At 45.5% G+C, this 6,042-nt stretch overlaps 1 protein-coding gene across 1 annotated transcript in view; it reads left to right on the forward strand.

The window, feature by feature from the left end:
- The window catches only part of Xylt1 (xylosyltransferase 1), a 296,401-nt gene that overhangs the window by 250,052 nt on the left and 40,307 nt on the right, over window positions 1–6,042 (forward strand). The gene's annotated exons all lie outside the window — the stretch shown is intronic.

Raw genomic sequence — 6,042 nt, forward strand, 5'->3', positions numbered from 1 at the left:
TGCACATGCACCTGTGTGTGTGTATGTATGGGGTGCACATGTGTATGCAGGTGCACATGCACCTGTGTGTGTGTGTATGTATGGGGTGCACATATGTATGCAGGTGCACATGTACCTGTGTGTGTGTGTATGTATGGGGTGCACATATTATGAAGGTGCATGTGCACATGTGGAAGACAGAGGACAGCCCCAAGTATCATTCCTCAGGTCCTACCCACCATTTTGTTTTTGAGACAGGATCTCTCACATGGGTTCTGGGGATTGAACTCAGATCCTCATGCTCACACAGTGAACACTTTATCAGCTGTACCATCTCCCTATCCCATTCAGAACCTTTTACATCTTTGTTTTCCCCAGGAATTTTATGAGTTCATTTTTATCATGGTGATCCTTGGAGCCAAGTAGTCATGGCTAATTCTCATATTGTTGATCGGTAGACTAAGGACTGCATTTAAGTGACATCCCCACTTCATTTAGTCCTTCTGCCTGTCACTCAAGAGCTGCTTTCCTCACACCAGCCACATGCCAGGTGCTGCTGTAGCAGTGAACAAGAGCATCTTCAGACTCTCAAAGGATTTACTTTCCAGATGAAAGACTCAGGATAGCATGAAGTTAAATCCAGAGGTTCGGCCTTCCAGTCTGTGTCTTCCTCACTTCCTCCCACTGCTGGTATGGATAGAGGCAAGCGGGATTCGGAGCTCCCACCTCTCCCATTCAGAGTAAACAGTGTCAAAAACTAGGAGATTGGCTTGAGGAGATGGCTCAGTCTGTAAAGTATTCACTTCGTTAGTATGAGTTCAGTTTCCAGAAACCCTGTAAAAATTCAGGCATGGCAGCATGCACCTGTAATCCCAGTGGGATGGGAGGAAGAGACCGTCCATCTAGTCTGGGCTACATGATGAAGTTTCAGACCAACGAAAATCCCTCATCAAACCAAATGTGCAAGGTACCTAAGGATCAACACCCGAAGTTTTCCTGTGATCTCCACATGCATGTGCACAGCTGCTCCTACTTACATGTGCATCAACACGTTTACACACATACATAAACACATACCTGTACACAAACAGCCTCTCACCCTGGTGGAAGAGGCAGTCTTGAGCACCCTCTGGTTCCAGTGTTGAACAGAACACACTCCAGAATAGTAGCTCTTGGAATCATTGTAACCTGTTAGTATTATGCGTCTGGTTGTTTGGTTGGTTGGTTGTTTGGTTGGTTGGTTGGTTGGTTGGTTGGTTGGTTGGTTGGTTGGTTGGTTGGTCAGCTCGCTCATTTGAACATATCTTCCATGAGAATCCTGATTTCCAGTTAACCACGACAAGCCTGGTATGACTTTGTGTCTATGATCTGTGTCTGACTTTGCTCAGGGCTGATAGCAAGTCCAGTCCCATCCATCCTAGGTCATGGCAGTGCTTGTTTCTCCATTCCTGATCTGGTCATGGTTGGGATTTGAATGTACAGTCCCTGTTCAAGATTATTCTGCCATGACTCATGGAGATGGCAGATTCTGTGACTCGATTTACCTTATTATCTCAAGCAAGCGACAGAAGCAAGCATTAAGTTCCCTGCCCTGAGTTTTCAAGGAGTTATCCCAGAATTCTTGTGTTGCATTATTTCTTAAGGTTTGATTTTAATTTCAGCAGCCAATTGTGCACATATTGGCCTCTTCTTGATTCTAATCTGCCTCCATTATATTTAAAAGGAACTCCAAGGCATTACAGTGCTCTGCGAATTCCTGCTAGTTAGCATAGCATGTTCAGGTCTCCAGTGGTGAAAAGGCTACCTGGACAAATACAGATCATGGCATGCTAAGCCCTAGTACTTTTTCGCCCATTGCATGTGATATTGGCTTTATCCAGGGCGGAATTAGGAATTAATATCTTTATTTTCAGGAAGTGAAAGGGAGGCTTTGAGATCCCAAATGGATTTTCCTAAGGTTGGCCAGTTGATGGCATGTCAGGATTTGAACCCAGGCCTTTCTGAAAGCAAAGACATGCTGTCAATTAGAGCTGGGGGCAATTCTATAGAGTGTTTATTATTAAAAAGTGACCCTGATATTGAAAGTCCTTGGCCATGGGTAGAGAATAAAACCCTTCTTCTCCTCACATAGCCTATAGTATCTGATTTGTCCAAACATCTTACATTGTGGGCAAAGAAACCATTCCATTTAAAGACACATCACAAAAATCACATTCACCCCAGTAGTACTGGTTCAGGCTAATGGCTCTTTAATCTTGGCTCTCTGTTTCCCAAGGGTTCCACTAGTAACTTAGAAGCACAATTAAAATCATGGGCTTGGAGTTCCCACCCCCTAGGAGGAAGTGCCGTTCTACCGTGTCTGAGGCTGTGTTGCATCATTTGTGTAACTTAACCACTCTGAGGCCATTCCTTTGCCAGTAAAGTGAAATAGGCAGAGCCCCATATGAATAGGATTAAATGAAATGTGTCCTTTGATGATGATGAGGAGGAGGAGGAGGAAGAAGATGGTGGTGGTGATGATGATGACACCATTGCCATAGTAAGCAAAAAGCCAAAAATGCTACTGGCAGGAATGTCACCCAGATCTCTGTCCTGCATGGATGCACACACCCCATATGATCCAGGGGCACCAGTGGTGGGGATAGTGCCTACATGGCTCAGAGCGGCTTCACATGTTCCTAGCAGCTGCCTCCCAAACCCTAAAGCCAAGTACCTAGTTTCAAAATTGCTCCTATGTTCACTCTTGAAGTCCCCAGCTGGGACTCTCTCATTTACATGAATTAAGGACAATATACTTTTAGTTTAATTTAGTAATAAAATTAATTAGTGTGCTATTGCCTATAATTTATTGCTCTTTGTTAGTGAAGTCTTCCCTTAGTATGTGAACTAGGCTTCCCATAGCCCACCTCCCGTTGCCTCTACCCAGTGGGCAGGCCTCACCAGTGCTGTGGCAAAAAGAATTCTTTTGCGGTGAGTGACGTAAGCCCACTGCAGACTGACCTGTGGGTTTACTGGAAGAGTTACACTGACTTCAGGTGTGACTGAATTGAGCGGCTCAAATTCAGCACCAATCACTTGATGATTCCATTTTCTTGAGTGTTGGCTTGATTTCCTAGCTTTAGGCTTCAGCCGTTAAAAACTCAGTCACTGATTTTATATTACAAGCAAGGAAGCTGAGATGTGGAGAAGTGTTGGATTCACAGAATTAGGGCAAGACTGGGACTCAAACCCTACTGAGTGTGTCCAAAGAGGCCAATCCAAAATTCCTACAGGGTGTCACCTCCCTGGGTACCGGCCCTGCTTTGTTCCAGTAGACCAGGTGATTTGTTTTGAATGGTCAGATCTTTGAGAATTTTGTAGACTGTGTGTCTTAAGTTTCTATTGCTGTGATGAAACGCCGTCATCAAAGCAGCTGGAGAGGAAAGGGTTTCCTTGACTTATGCTTCCACATCACTGTCCATTATCCAGGGCAGTTGGGACAGGAACTAAACAGAGCAGGAATATGGAGGTAAGGGTGGACTCAGAGGCCATGGTGGGGTGTTCCTTATCCTTACTGCCTTGCTCATCGTGATGTACTAAGCTTGCTTTCTTATAGCACTCAGGGCCACCAGCCCAGATATGGCACCACCCACATTGGGCTGGAACCTCCCCCATCAATCACAAATTAAGAAAATGCTCTACAGGCATGCCCGCAGCCTGATCTATGGAAGTATGTTCCCAATTGAGGTTTCCTCATTTCCAATGACTGTAGCCTGTGTCAAGTTGACATAAAAAACAGTCAGCTCAATGTGTTTGATTATATTCAATCTTTTCCCTCTCAGACTCACCCTCTTCTCTACACACCCTACTTTGTGCCCTCTTTATCTTTAATTAAAAAAAAAACATTCAAAACTATCAAAACCAACTTGTGACACTCATGTTATTCTTGGTCCTGTGGCCTTCCACTGGAGCATGGTCCACTTACCAGGGACTGTGTTCTCCCCTCCATCCTCCAACAGCTATCCGTTATCAGTAGCTTCTTAACTAGGGCTAGGACTTCATGCCCACCTCCCGTCTCCATGCTGGGATGTGGTCCTGCTTGCACTTGAACGGGTCTTGTGCACGCTGCCGTGACTGTTGTTAGTTCGTGTGTGCTTCCCACTGTGTCCAGAAACCCTGTTTCCTCCTAGTCAACCCCTGCCTCTGGCTCTTACAGTCTTTCTGTCCCCTCTTCAGCAATTGTCCCTGAGCCTTGGGACAACGGGATGTTACACAAAAGTCTCATTTAGTACTTTGTAGTCTCCTATTTTCTTCACCACGTGCAGCTGTGGGTCTCTGTGAGTCGCCATCTGCTTCAAGTAGAAGCTTCTCAGATGAAGGCTGAGGCGTGCATTTATTTAAGGGTATAGCAATAAGTCATTAGGAGTCAGTTTACTATTATGTCCATTTAGCAGAATAATAGTAGTAGATTCTCTCCTAGCATCTGAGCTCTGTGACCATGTGCTCCGTGGCTCAGCATAACTGAGCTTCAGTGTTCTCCCCTTTGCAGAACAATAGAGTAGAAATAGAGTAGAATGAGCTGGTTTCCAAGGTCCCACTGTAGGCTGGCATGGCTTGTCTCTAGACAGACTCTTGTAAAAGTGGGTGACAAAAGCAGAGAGCCCGAGAGCTAGAAAGATGCAAGGAACCAAAGCAAGCAGTGGGATGCAGCACAGGTTGCAGGGTTGCCTAACAGCCACCCTGACCCTCCGTGCCCATCTCCAGCCTTTAGCAGCTAGTTTTGACTTTCAGCTCCCACTGTGAGGAGGTGGCCTAAAAACAAACTTGTATTTTAATAGCTGCCAAATTGGTCCCGACTGTTGATGAAATTAAATGGACTGGAGAGCTGTGTTCACTATTTCCCCTAGTTTTCACCCAAAATATTCAAGTGTCCAGTGGGGTGACTGATGTACGGTGCACTCATCATATCCTAAGGAGCATCAGCAGGATTGACGCCCGAACCCCGAAATTTATCCAGAGCCCTGATTAATGGAAATGTCTCCAGGAGCTCCTCACTTCTACTCAGATGCCATCTGCCTGAGTCTCAGTGTGTGGGGACAGGGAAACAGAAAGGAAAAGTCAGCTTTCTCCGATACAGTAGTTTCTTGTGGGATATTTTCTGCTCTGTGTAATTTCTCAGTCACCAAGAGCCCTGTGTTTAGGATGGGATTTAATGTAAATGGTAAGGCAGAAATGCTGATGGCAACATGTCATCTCGGCTACATTCCAGCTGTGTCTCCAGCATTCAGCACCCACTGTCCTTGCCTCTGTGTGTGCCAGGCAAATAGCAACAACAGGATGAACTGGCTCACAAACCACAAGGAAGGCACCAAGCCGGACACTTTGAATATGTATTCCAACCTCTGTTGGCCAATGTTCTCCCATTGGAGAGAGTGTGCAGCTGAGGGCTGGACAATCACTTTGTTTTACCCCACCCCCAGGGGCTTAAGGCTTGTTGCTGAAAGACCTCCAGCATGGAAAGTGAGTCATCCAAGCTCTGAAGGCAGAGACCTGGAGTCCCCTGCTCTTTGTAGCACTCACTATGTGAGACCCTCTATAAGTCACATCAGTTATCTGATTATCTGCTCCCTTGTCTGTAAAACTGGATGATGAGAATAATGTCAACCCAGCCAGGCGCTGGTGATGGGAGGCAGAGGCAGGCAGATCTGAGGGAGTTTGAGGTTAGCCTGGTCTACAAAGCGAGTTCCAGGACAGTCTCCAAAACTATAAGAAATCCTGTATCGAACTCCCCCAATAATAATAATAATAATAATAATAATGTTAACCTTATATAATTTACCAGAATTTACTGAGTTTGCCAGGTGCAAGCCTATAATACCAGCTACTTGGAAGGCTGAGGAAGGGAGATCACAAGTTCAAGGCTAGTCTGGGAGACTTAGTGAAACCTATCTTAAAGTGAGGTTTTAAAAGGAGGCATATGAGACCAGTGAGATGGTGCAGTAGTTACAGTGCTTGGCCGTAAAAACCTGGTGGTCTGAGTTGATCCCCAAAACCCATGTAAAGGTAGGGGAGAGAACCAACTCC

Source organism: Microtus ochrogaster, chromosome 8, assembly GCF_000317375.1.
Source record: "Microtus ochrogaster isolate Prairie Vole_2 chromosome 8, MicOch1.0, whole genome shotgun sequence".
NCBI lineage: Eukaryota > Metazoa > Chordata > Mammalia > Rodentia > Cricetidae > Microtus > Microtus ochrogaster.